Source organism: Convolutriloba macropyga, unplaced genomic scaffold (assembly GCF_964194025.1).
Source record: "Convolutriloba macropyga unplaced genomic scaffold, txConMacr16.3 SCAFFOLD_1144, whole genome shotgun sequence".
Classification (NCBI taxonomy): domain Eukaryota; kingdom Metazoa; phylum Xenacoelomorpha; order Acoela; family Convolutidae; genus Convolutriloba; species Convolutriloba macropyga.
The window spans coordinates 47,501-60,000 of NW_027449522.1; the positions used below are offsets into that span (position 1 = coordinate 47,501).

Here is a 12,500-nt window from a genome sequence, read left to right on the forward strand (position 1 = left end):
GAGCTTGAGCTAGCTAGCTTGAGCTTGAGCTAGCTAGCTTGAGCTTGAGCTAGCTAGCTAGCTTGAGCTTGAGCTAGCTAGCTAGCTTGAACTTGAGCTAGCTAGCTAGCTTGAGCTTGAGCTAGCTAGCTAGCTTGAGCTAGCTAGCTAGCTTGAGCTTGAGCTTGAGCTTGAGCTAGCTAGCTTGAGCTTGAGCTAGCTAGCTAGCTTGAGCTTGAGCTAGCTAGCTAGCTTGAGCTTGAGCTAGCTAGCTAGCTTGAGCTTGAGCTTGAGCTAGCTAGCTTGAGCTTGAGCTTGAGCTAGCTAGCTAGCTTGAGCTTGAGCTAGCTAGCTTGAGCTTGAGCTAGCTAGCTTGAGCTTGAGCTAGCTAGCTAGCTTGAGCTTGAGCTAGCTAGCTAGCTTGAGCTTGAGCTAGCTGGCTTGAGCTTGAGCTAGATAGCTTGAGCTTGAGCTAGCTAGCTAGCTTGAGCTAGCTAGCTAGAGCTCGACCTATGAAAAGCTGCGCAAACACTTATTCTATAATAATTGCGAAAATTAAAAATTTCACAAGTGAAAAGCTGCATAAACAGTAATTCTATGTGTGGGGCATTATTAGGGGGAGGTGTCTTGTCAAAATATGGCTGGACTAAAGACCTCAACCCAGATAGGGTGGAAGGCCCTATGATCGGTCTGTTACTAATCGGTGACCGATAAAGACCTGACCAAGGCCTGTAGTAAGCTTGGTTAGGCATTACAGGAGATAACACTAAGACCGAGGGGTCTTAGAGAGCCCTCTAGCGGGGCGAATAGAGCTAGATCGAGCCTTGGGAAAGCTAGATCGAGCAGGACTGAAGCTAAAGGATAGACCGAGAGGTCTGTCTGGTCCTCCTAGAGAGGCCAAGAGAAAGTACGAGAAGCCAACTAAAGCTTGATCGGGCCTTCAGCAAGCACGACCGAGCTGTACCGGAGCTAACACTAAGACCGAGGGGTCTTAGAGAGCCCTCTAGCGGGGCGAATAGAGCTAGATCGAGCCTTGGGAAAGCTAGATCGAGCAGGACTGAAGCTAAACGATAGACCGAGAGGTCTGTCTGGTCCTCCTAGAGAGGCCAAGAGAAAAAACGAGAAGCTAACTAAAGCTTGATCGGGCCTTCAGCAAGCACGACCGAGCTGTACCGGAGCTAACACTAAGACCGAGGGGTCTTAGAGAGCCCTCTAGCGGGGCGAATAGAGCTTGATCAAGCCTTGGGCAAGCTAGATCGAGCAGGACTGAAGCTAAGCAAGAGACCGAGAGGTCTGTCTGGTCCTCCTAGAGAGGCCAAGAGAAAGTACGAGAAGCCAACTAAAGCTTGATCGGGCCTTCAGCAAGCACGACCGAGCTGTACCGGAGCTAACACTAAGACCGAGGGGTCTTAGAGAGCCCTCTAGCGGGGCGAATAGAGCTAGATCGAGCCTTGGGAAAGCTAGATCGAGCAGGACTGAAGCTAAACGATAGACCGAGAGGTCTGTCTGGTCCTCCTAGAGAGGCCAAGAGAAAGTACGAGAAGCTAACTAAAGCTTGATCGCGCCTTCAGCAAGCACGATTGAGCAAGACCGGAGCTAACACTAAGACCGAAGTGTCTTAGAGAGCCCTCTGGTGGGGCGAATAGAGCTAGATCGAGCCTTGGGAAAGCTAGATCGAGTAAGATTGAAGCTGAAAGAGTGTCAGAGGAGCAAATGAACCTCCAAAAAGTGAAAATCAAATTTTAGAAAAAACACAAGTTAAATACTGCATGGACAGTATTTCTATGTGTGGGGCATTATTAGGGGGAGGTGTCTTGTCAAAATATGGCTGGACTAAAGACCTCAACCCGGATAGGGTGGAAGGCCCCATGATCGGTCTGTTACTAATCGGTGACCGATAAAGACCTGACCAAGGCCTGTAGTAAGCTTGGTTAGGCATTACAGGAGTTAACACTAAGACCGAGGGGTCTTAGAGAGCCCTCTAGCGGGGCGAATAGAGCTAGATCGAGCCTTGGGAAAGCTAGATCGAGCAGGACTGAAGCTAAGCAAGAGACCGAAAGGTCTGTCTGGTCCTCCTAGAGAGGCCAAGAGAAAGTACGAGAAGCTAACTAAAGCTTGATCAGGCCTTCAGCAAGCACGACCGAGCTGTACCGGAGCTAACACTAAGACCGAGGGGTCTTAGAGAGCCCTCTAGCAGGGCGAATAGATCTAGATCGAGCCTTGGGAAAGCTAGATCGAGCAGGACTGAAGCTAAACGATAGACCGAGAGGTCTGTCTGGTCCTCCTAGAGAGGCCAAGAGAAAGTACGAGAAGCTAACTAAAGCTTGATCGGGCCTTCAGCAAGCACGACCGAGCTGTACCGGAGCTAACACTAAGACCGAGGGGTCTTAGAGAGCCCTCTAGCAGGGCGAATAGAGCTAGATCGAGCCTTGGGAAAGCTAGATCAAGCAGGACTGAAGCTAAACGATAGACCGAGAGGTCTGTCTGGTCCTCCTAGAGAGGCCAAGAGAAAGTACGAGAATCTAACTAAAGCTTGATCGGGCCTTCAGCAAGCACGACCGAGCTGTACCGGAGCTAACACTGAGACCGAGGGGTCTTAGAGAGCCCTCTAGCAGGGCGAATAGAGCTAGATCGAGCCTTGGGAAAGCTAGATCGAGCAGGACTGAAGCTAAACGATAGACCGAGAGGTCTGTCTGGTCCTCCTAGAGAGGCCAAGAGGAAGTACGAGAAGCTAACTAAAGCTTGATCGCGCCTTCAGCAAGCACGATTGAGCAAGACCGGAGCTAACACTAAGACCGAAGTGTCTTAGAGAGCCCTCTAGTGGGGCGAATAGAGCTAGATCGAGCCTTGGGAAAGCTAGATCGAGTAAGATTGAAGCTGAAAGAGTGTCAGAGGAGCAAATGAACCTCCAAAAAGTGAAAATCAAATTTTAGAAAAAAACACAAGTTAAATACTGCATGGACAGTAATTCTATGTGTGGGGCATTATTAGGGAGAGGTGTCTTGTCAAAATATGGCTGGACTAAAGACCTCAACCCGGATAGGGTGGAAGGCCCTATGATTGGTCTGTTACTAATCGGTGACCGATAAAGACCTGACCAAGGCCTGTAGTAAGCTTGGTTAGGCATTACAGAAGATAACACTAAGACCGAGGGGTCTTAGAGAGCCCTCTAGCGGGGCGAATAGAGCTTGATCAAGCCTTGGGCAAGCTAGATCGAGCAGGACTGAAGCTAAACGATAGACCGAGAGGTCTGTCTGGTCCTCCTAGAGAGGCCAAGAGAAAGTACGAGAATCTAACTAAAGCTGGGTCGGGCCTTCAGCAAGCACGACCGAGCAGTACCGGAGCTAACACTAAGACCGAGGGGTCTTAGAGAGCCCTCTAGTGGGGCGAATAGAGCTAGATCGAGCCTTGGGAAAGCTAGATCGAGCAGGACTGAAGCTAAACGATAAACCGAAAGGTCTGACGGGTCCTCATAAGAGGCATGGAGAAAGATCTGATACTAAAGTACCTCTCGGAAGTAATAAAATATGCCTGATGAAGCCGGGTATGATGTTTGTTGTTTGATGGCATTCATCGATTAGGTCTGGTGGATTCCCCATTACTCCGAGTGGTACTAGTAGAGGCTCCTACAGGGGTGAGCAAAGCGAGATCAAGCCTTAGGCAAGCTAGATCGAGCAGAACTGAAGCTGAAAAGCAAAATAAATGACAGGTCTGTCCAAATCAATAAACTTGAAATCCAGTGTGGTCACCACGGGTCACGAGGTGAATTCCTAGCGATTGTCTGCTGAACGTATAGGAAGGCCCGAAACGAACGATAATTTCATTGCACAGTGGAGATACTATACGTTCAGGAGTAGCATACATCGGGTTTGATCTATGATCATGTCTGGTCTCCGAGGATCCACCGGGTTACCAACTGGCACCGCTGTACTGGGTGTAAAACTGGGCCACCTGAAGTCCCGGGTGTAAAACTAGGTGCCTCTGTGCCAAAGTAGCGGCTTGCGTAGTGCATTATGCCTCCGGCTTGCGAAATGGTTATAAGCAATAACAACAGGACGCCGCGGGGTGTTCACTTAAAGGAGTAACGTTCTCTCAAGGGAGGGGATCTAAAAATCTTGATAAAACATTTATTCTATGCAAAATTTGTGCGCAAATTTTGCAAAGTAAAAAGCTGCACTGTAGCAAATTCTATGTGTGTAGCATTATTAGGGAAGTGTTGTTTGATGGCACCTCTCTACTTGATGCACCAAAGAACTACCTTGATGGCTCATGACCGCTGGTAATCTGTCGTCGCTAGTAGTTCGGAACTGAGAACAAATATGTTCGCAAATTACAACAATTATACAGCATATTGCTGAATAAAGCAGAACCGAATAATACTCAGTGACTTTACACCAAGACTGACTAATGTCTGGATTGTATCGTCCTACTCGAGTAAGGCGAAGAAAAGCTAGAAAGATACGCTTTTCACAAAGCAGGCTTAATGCATGCAAACCAAGGAGGAAGGAGTGATGCCCCTCCTTATAATAAGCAGAACCAAATAAAGAACAGACAGCATCATCTGTACAGTGACCAAGAAGAGGTGAAACTTCTGTATGTGAAAAGGCAATTTGAGCGAGATTTATTAGCAGACTAGTATTATGTTGTTTCTAGTAGGCGAAAGCCGAAACATCAACATGTGAAAATCTGATATTAAATCCTCAATCATTTTCCCTAGTATTATACAGCTATGAGTAACCTTAATTGGACACGGCAATTATTGCTGACCGGTGAAACTTTCGCATGGGAAAGACACACACACTTCTTGACAAAGCAATAAGTATTATGCTGTTTCTAGTACGCGAAAGCAGAAACATCAGCATGTGAAAGTTGTGAAGTTGAAGAATTTTTGTGTTGAGTACGATGTTGTTACTAGTAACCATGTCGACAGCTGAGAACTGTTCTCTAACCAATAGAAGGTGAAACTTCTGTATGTGAAAAGGCAATTTGAGCGAGATTTCTTAGCAGACTAGTATTATGTTGTTTCTAGTAGGCGAAAGCCGAAACATCAACATGTGAAAATCTGATATTAAATCCTCAATCATTTTCCCTAGTATTATACAGCTACTAGTAGCCGTAATTGGTCAGGGAAACATTGTTGACCGGTGAAACTTCACATGGGAAAGACACACAAATTACTTGACAAAACAATAAGTATTATGCTGTTTCTAGTATGCGAAAGCAGAAACATCAGCATGTGAAAGTTGTGAAGTTGAAAAGTTTTTGTGTTGAGTACGGTGTTGTTACTAGTAACCATGTCGACAGCTGGAAAGCTGTTCTCTAACCAATAAAAGGTAAAACTTCTGTATCTGAAGAGGCGGCGTGATTGAGATTTTTAACAGACTAGTATTATGTTGTTTCTAGTAGGCGAGAGCCGAAACATCGACATGTGAACATCTGGTTTTTAAATCATGAGTCAATTCTCCCTAGTATGATACAGTTGTTAGCCGGTATTGGTAACAGTAGAACAGAGATTTGGAGGGCAAAACCTGCTCATGGGAAATGCTCACAGAGCGCTATCTACCAGTACACATAGTATTATGCTGTTTCTAGTACGCGCGAGCCGAAACATCAGCATGTGAAATGTGTAATCGTGGGTAACTCTAAGTGTGTAGAGTACTGTGTAGTAACTAGTAGCCATGCCAAAGCATGCATTGAAACTCTTCGTGATTTAAAAAGCTCAAAGCAAGATTGACGAGGCCGCAAGGCTATGTCTTTCTAAATTCGAACAAATCGAAAGATTGTTCAAAGTACAATTAAACTGATTGATCCTGTCAGTTGCCATATGCTTGTCTGAAAGACTAAGCCATGCATGTGCAAGCGAAGCTTGAAAAAGTGGAACCGCGAATGGCTCATTAAATCAGTTACTATCTATTAGTTGATTTGCAAGCTAAATGAATAACTGCGGTAACCCTGCAGCTAATGCATGCTGATTGTCCGACACTGTCGGAGACTTTTACAAGACTACACCGGGTGATTTGCTAAGTACAGACACATCCCGTGATGAGTCCTAGTAACTGAAAGATCCCAGATAGCTTCGGCTTGGGGACGGAACTTCCGAATTTCTGACCTATCAACCTATGATGGTAGTGTAACGGACTACCATGGTTGTGACGGGTAACGGGGAATCAGGGTTCGATTCCGGAGAGGGAGCCTTAGAAACGGCTACCACATCCAAGGAAGGCAGCAGGCACGCAAATTACCCACTCTCCGCACGAGGAGGTAGTGACTAGAAATAATGATATGAACCTTTATGGTTTGTAATCAGAATGGAATGGACTTAAAAGCTCCATTGATGAACGAGTAGAGGGCAAGTCTGGTGCCAGCAGCCGCGGTAATACCAGCCTCTACAAGCGTATGCAATAGTTGCTGCGTTTAAAAAGCTCATAGTTGGATCTGTTTGAGTAGAACGGCAACATGGTCTTCAGTTAAATCTGTTGACTCGTTCCGCTCATCCTTCGCATCGAAGAAATAGTTTGCACTTAAATGTGACGAACTGTGGAAACGGTGTTTTCACCCTGAGAAAATTAGAGTGTTCAAAGCATCCTTTGGGATCGAATAATAAAGCATGGAATAATGGAGAATGACCCGCTACTCGATTGATGCCGGTTGGCTGAGTGCGGTAATGATTGAAAGGAACAGACGGGGGCATTTGTATTGCTACGTTAGAGGTGAAATTCTTGGATCGTGGCAAGACAAACTACTGCGAAAGCATTTGCCAAGAATGTTTTCATTAATCAAGAACGAAAGTCAGAGTATTGAAGAGGATTAGATACCCTCGTAATTCTGACCATAAACTATACCAACCTACAATTTGTCAAAGTCGATCTTGACTTGGCAAGAGATTAACCGGGAAACCAAAGTTTATTGGTTCCGGGGGAAGTATGGTTGCAAAATCGAAACTTAAAGGAATTGACGGAAGGGCACCACCAGGAGTGGAGCCTGCGGCTTAATTTGACTCAACACGGGAAAACTCACCCGGTCCAGACATCTTAAGGATTGACAGATTGAATATCTTTCATGATTATATGGGCGGTGGTGCATGGCCGTTCTTAGTTAGTGGAGTGATCTGTCTGGTTAATTCCGATAACGAACGAGATCTTCTCCATCTAAATAATGAAATTCACTATATGTGAATTCAAACACTTCTTAGAGGAACTATGCGGAATTAAATACCGCAGATGAAGTGAGGCTATAACAGGTCTGTGATGCCCTTAGATGTTCTGGACTGCACGCGCGCTACACTGTGTACTTTTAGATTGAGTACTCAGCCCTTGGTCCGAAATGGACTGGGCAATCAGAGAAAAGTACAGCGCTTCAAGGGGATCGTCTGTTGTAACTTGCAGACGTGAACCAGGAATTCCTGGTACTTATGAGTCAACAACTCATAGGGATTACGTCCCTGCCCTTTGTACACACCGCCCGTCGCTACTACTGATTGGATAGTTAAGCAAGAATTGCAAATTCCTACTGTTGGGACTTCGGTCTCCGGCAACGGGATGAAGCGGATCGAGCTTAATTGTCTAGAGGAAGTAAAAGTCGTAACAAGGTTTCCGTAGGGGAACCTGCGGAAGGATCAGTGATTGATTCCTTCGGGCATGGCTGCTGGTAGAGGCCATGTCTGTAGTGCGCATGACGCTCTGTCGCTAGAGATTGCTTGGCAACCAATCTCGAATTATGTATCGAGCTCAAAAACTACTTGTGTGGATACATAGTTCAGCAGTCATGGCAAGGGACTGCTTAAAGGGAGACTAGTTAGCAAAAGCAGCCTAGCAGAACTGCAGCTATCTAGATCTCAGAAGCTGGGTTATAGAAGCCCAGCTATAGACTTGTGAATGAGAAAGGCCTAAAAAGGTCCACAAGTCGCGTGGTTAGAACCGACACGCAAAAATCCCAGCGAGTGACAGAGCGTTGCGCTGTTCAGTGGGAAAGAGTTGAGCTACTCGGGGCGCCCACTGAACTTGCTCCGAGCCAAAGGCTCGAAAAAACACAGCTTAGCCTCAGATCCTTTACATAGAAGGCTAGCTAAAATAAACTTACCTTGGACGAGGGTAAAGTTTAGTCAGTTCTTAGGGGAGAGTAATCCACAGCTTCTCGCCCTCTGAACATTCTCCCAGATATGTAGGTCTGGGAGAGTCTCCTCCTGTTCTTCGGAATCTGGAGGTAGACAAAGACAGTACGATACGATCTTGCATCGGGATGACTAACCGATAATGATCATAATCTGACAATTTTTCCGGCTTGAGGCACCGGAGTCAGATTAAAGACACATACTGAACTAAAGGCGTATGTGCAAAGCTTGTCGGAGTGTAGAGAGTCAAGCTGAGTTGACTCGTCACGTGGTGATGACAACAGCCATGTGCAAAACACTCACAACTTTATCGTCTATGTGGAAAAGGTTGCTAACAGCGCTCTCTATGAGAGGCCCTCGCATATAACTATACGAGGAAAAGGCGATAGAGTTGTTTGAATGTGGGGCAGGTTCATCGACAAGCTAAGTTGATCACATTCTTGTTGTGGCATCCTACTAGAATTGGTCACGGTCTGCACCAACTCTCCCCAAGTTGGCCAGACTTAAAACTAGAAATAAGGTTTGCAGCTATGTGAACCTAGAAACTGTAAAGGAGTTGAAAGAACTTAAAGGAATTGAAAGAGGCCTTGAGGTATATCCTCTTGGTAAAGACCCACAAAAGCTCACAAAAGTGGCTTCGAAGGGCAAAACTGGTTCATCCAAAACAATTGGAGAGCTTAAAGCAGAACCAATTCGAATGAAACACTATTGGTGAAACTTCATCATGAGAACGTCACAAGCTGATCACGCTCTATGATATGACTAGTATTATGTTGCTTCTAGTAGGCTAAGCGCAAGCCGAAACATCAACATGTGAAAGTCGTAGAATTTTGCAATCAAACTGTGGCTAGTACTGTGATGTTACTAGTAACCTGGTGTTCCGTCATATGGCCAAGAGAGCATTTGAAGGCGAAACTTCTGCATGGGAAAGCTGCATCATGATCAAAATTTTATATCGAGTATTATGTTGACGTTAGTAGGCCTTGGCCGAAAACGCAGCATGTGAAAGGTATAGATAAAAGTTATTGTTGCAGTCAGTACTGTGTAGTTACTAGTAGCTGGATTTAAGCTCAAAATGAGACACTGTTGGTGAAACTTCATCATGAGAATGTCACAAGCTGATCAAGCTCTATGATATGACTAGTATTATGTTGCTTCTAGTAGGCTAAGCGCAAGCCGAAACATCAACATGTGAAAGTCGTAGAATTTTGCGATCAAATTGTGGCTAGTACTGTGATGTTACTAGTAACCTTGTGTTACGTCATATGGCCAAGAGAGCATTTGAAGGCGAAACTTCTGCATGGGGAAGCTGCATCATGAACAAAAGTTTATATCGAGTATTATGTTGACATTAGTAGGCCCTGGCCGAAAGCGCAGCATGTGAAAGGTATAGATAAAAGTTATCGTTGCAGTCAGTACTGTGTAGTTACTAGTAGCTGGATTTAAGCTCGAAATGAGACACTGTTGGTGAAACTTCATCATGAGAACGTCACAAGCTGATCACGCTCCATGATATGACTAGTATTATGTTGCTTCTAGTAGGCTAAGCGCAAGCCGAAACATCAACATGTGAAAGTCGTAGAATTTTGCGATCAAATTGTGGCTAGTACTGTGATGTTACTAGTAACCTTGTGTTACGTCATATGGCCAAGAGAGCATTTGAAGGCGAAACTTCTGCATGGGGAAGCTGCATCATGAACAAAAGTTTATATCGAGTATTATGTTGACGTTAGTAGGCCCTGGCCGAAAGCGCAGCATGTGAAAGGTATAGATAAAAGTTAGCGTTGCAGTCAGTACTGTGTAGTTACTAGTAGCTGGATTTAAGCTCGAAATGAGACACTGTTGGTGAAACTTCATCATGAGAACGTCACAAGCTGATCACGCTCTATGATATGACTAGTATTATGTTGCTTCTAGTAGGCTAAGCGCAAGCCGAAACATCAACATGTGAAAGTCGTAGAATTTTGCAATCAAACTGTGGCTAGTACTGTGATGTTACTAGTAACCTTTTCTTACGTCATATGGCCAAGAGAGCATTTGAAGGCGAAACTTCTGCATGGGGAAGCTGCATCATGAACAAAAGTTTATATCGAGTATTATGTTGACGTTAGTAGGCCCTGGCCGAAAGCGCAGCATGTGAAAGGTATAGATAAAAGTTATCGTTGCAGTCAGTACTGTGTAGTTACTAGTAGCTGGATTTAAGCTCGAAGTGAGACACTGTTGGTGAAACTTCATCATGAGAACGTCACAAGCTGATCACGCTCTATGATATGACTAGTATTATGTTGCTTATAGTAGGCTAAGCGCAAGCCGAAACATCAACATGTGAAAGTCGTAGAATTTTGCGATCAAACTGTGGCTAGTACTTTGATGATGCTTGTAGCCAACCGAATTGGTTGAAAAGCCCAATAAGTAAGCTAACTTGGGAGAGCTTGTTGGAAACCAAATGCTACTAGATTGGTCCAAATACATCCTTCAACAGGGGATCACTTGGCTCGCTTTACGAAGAGGAGCACAGCTATATGTGTTAATTCGGTATGAATCGCAAGATTTGTTTACCGACCTCTCTAACGCAAAAGGCGGTCTCGGCTTCGGCTGTTGACTGCGTCCGATTCAGGGTTATATAACTCTCGATTGAACACATTGATGTTCTATTGTTGGTGCTTCCAATAAAATTGGAACACTTAAAGCAGAACCGATTCAAATAATAGCATTCTGATCAATGATTGCATTCCTTGATCAAGAACTGCTGGAGTCATTGTGATGGCGAATTTTCTTCATAAGAAAATTGCAAAGAGACGGAACTTAATGAGACTAGTATTATGTTGTTTCTAGTAAGCGGAAGCTGAAACAGCAACATGTGAAAATCAAGTTTTGTTCAATGATCTCGAGGCGATAAGTACTATGAAGCAACTAGTAGCCTAAGCATGACTCAGATTTGAGACAGTCAAAAAGACTGGCGAAACTTCTTCACATGAAAGTTACATAGAGAACTACAAATGTATACAGCGAGTATTATGTTGTTTCTAGTAGGCGAAAGCTGAAACATCAACATGTGAAAGTTGTCTGCAAACTGTAGAACGATATGTGATTAGTACTGTGCTGTTACTAGTAGCCAGTCTGACTGTAGAAGCCAAGACAAAGGGAAACTAATGCATCTGAAAAGGACAAGTTATGGAAAGGTATGCACGATAAGTATTATGTTGTTTCTAGTAAGCGGCAGCTGAAACATCAACATGTGAACGTCGTTGTGTACAGTAACCTAGAACTATATAGTCCTTAGTAACGTGCATTTACTAGTACCTGTAATTGGTATTCAGACTCAGGCAGTTTGGAATAGTTTGGCAAAGATGCACCAGAGAAAACTGGGATTTGATACAGAAATTGTTGAATACAAGTATTATGCTGCTTCTAGTAGGTTGAATCCGAAACATCAGCATGTGAAAATTGAAAACATTTCTGGTTCGAATTGTCACAAGTATTTGGTGATCTGAGTAGCCAAACTCACTACAACGCCAATTGAAGGCAAAAATTCTCAACGGGAAAAGCTATTCTCATTGAATGAGCTAACAAGACGAGTATTATGTTGCTTCTAGTAGGCGAAAGCCAAAACATCAACATGTGAAAGTCTTGCTGAACAAATTTAATGTTGTTGAGCTCAGTACCGTGTGAATTAGTAGCCATAATTGTCGAGCGAAAATTGAACTGGCGAAACTTCGTCTTTGGAAAATTGCAGATGCCGAGCACTTATTTTGCAACGAGTATTATGTTGACTGTAGTAAGCGAAAGCCGAAACAGCAACATGTGAAAGCTGTTGAAATTTGTGGTCATTTTGCAATAAGTACAAGGAGTGTAACTAGTAGCCAGGTCAAAATTTGGGATAAGAATGAGCAAAAATTCTGCATGAGAACAGTTGAAATTATGAAACTAAATTACAAAGACTAGTATTATGTTGTTTCGAGTACGCGAAAGCGGAAACATCAACATGTGAACGTTTGTAACGAAGTTTCGTTAATTTTCAGCCTAGTACTGAGCAAGAACGAGTAGCCTCATCTCCAATCCCACGCAAAATGTAGTGAAATATGTGAGTGAACCTTATTCACGGTGAGGGTTTCCCGAGGTCTGTATTGCAGCGAGTATTATGTTGCTTCTAGTAAGCGAAAGCTGAAACAACAACATTTGAAAGTTGGAATTAATGACTGAATGGAAACTTCGACCTGTGTTTGATAGTAGTAGCGAACAAAACTGCTGAATCGGTTTCTGTCTCATATTGGTCAGTGAACCAATTAAGAGACAATCAACTACATAACCTGAATTGGGCGAGAGAACCCCCTTAACTTAAGCATATCAGTAAGGGGAGGAAAAGAAATCAACTGAGAATCCCTTAGTAATGGCGAATGAACAGGGAAAA

At 44.1% G+C, this 12,500-nt stretch overlaps 1 non-coding gene and 1 pseudogene across 1 annotated transcript in view; both read left to right on the forward strand.

Moving 5' to 3' along the window:
• Nucleotides 1-10,559: 10,559 nt before the first annotated feature.
• LOC142355109 (5.8S ribosomal RNA) lies at nt 10,560-10,711 on the forward strand (annotated as a pseudogene).
• A 1,683-nt stretch (nt 10,712-12,394) lies between these two features.
• Nucleotides 12,395-12,500, forward strand: part of LOC142355104 (large subunit ribosomal RNA) — a 3,522-nt gene continuing 3,416 nt past the window's right edge. Inside the window, exon 1 of the ribosomal RNA XR_012761160.1 lies at nt 12,395-12,500. This exon is cut by the window's right edge and continues 3,416 nt beyond it. This is a non-coding gene — a ribosomal RNA (large subunit ribosomal RNA).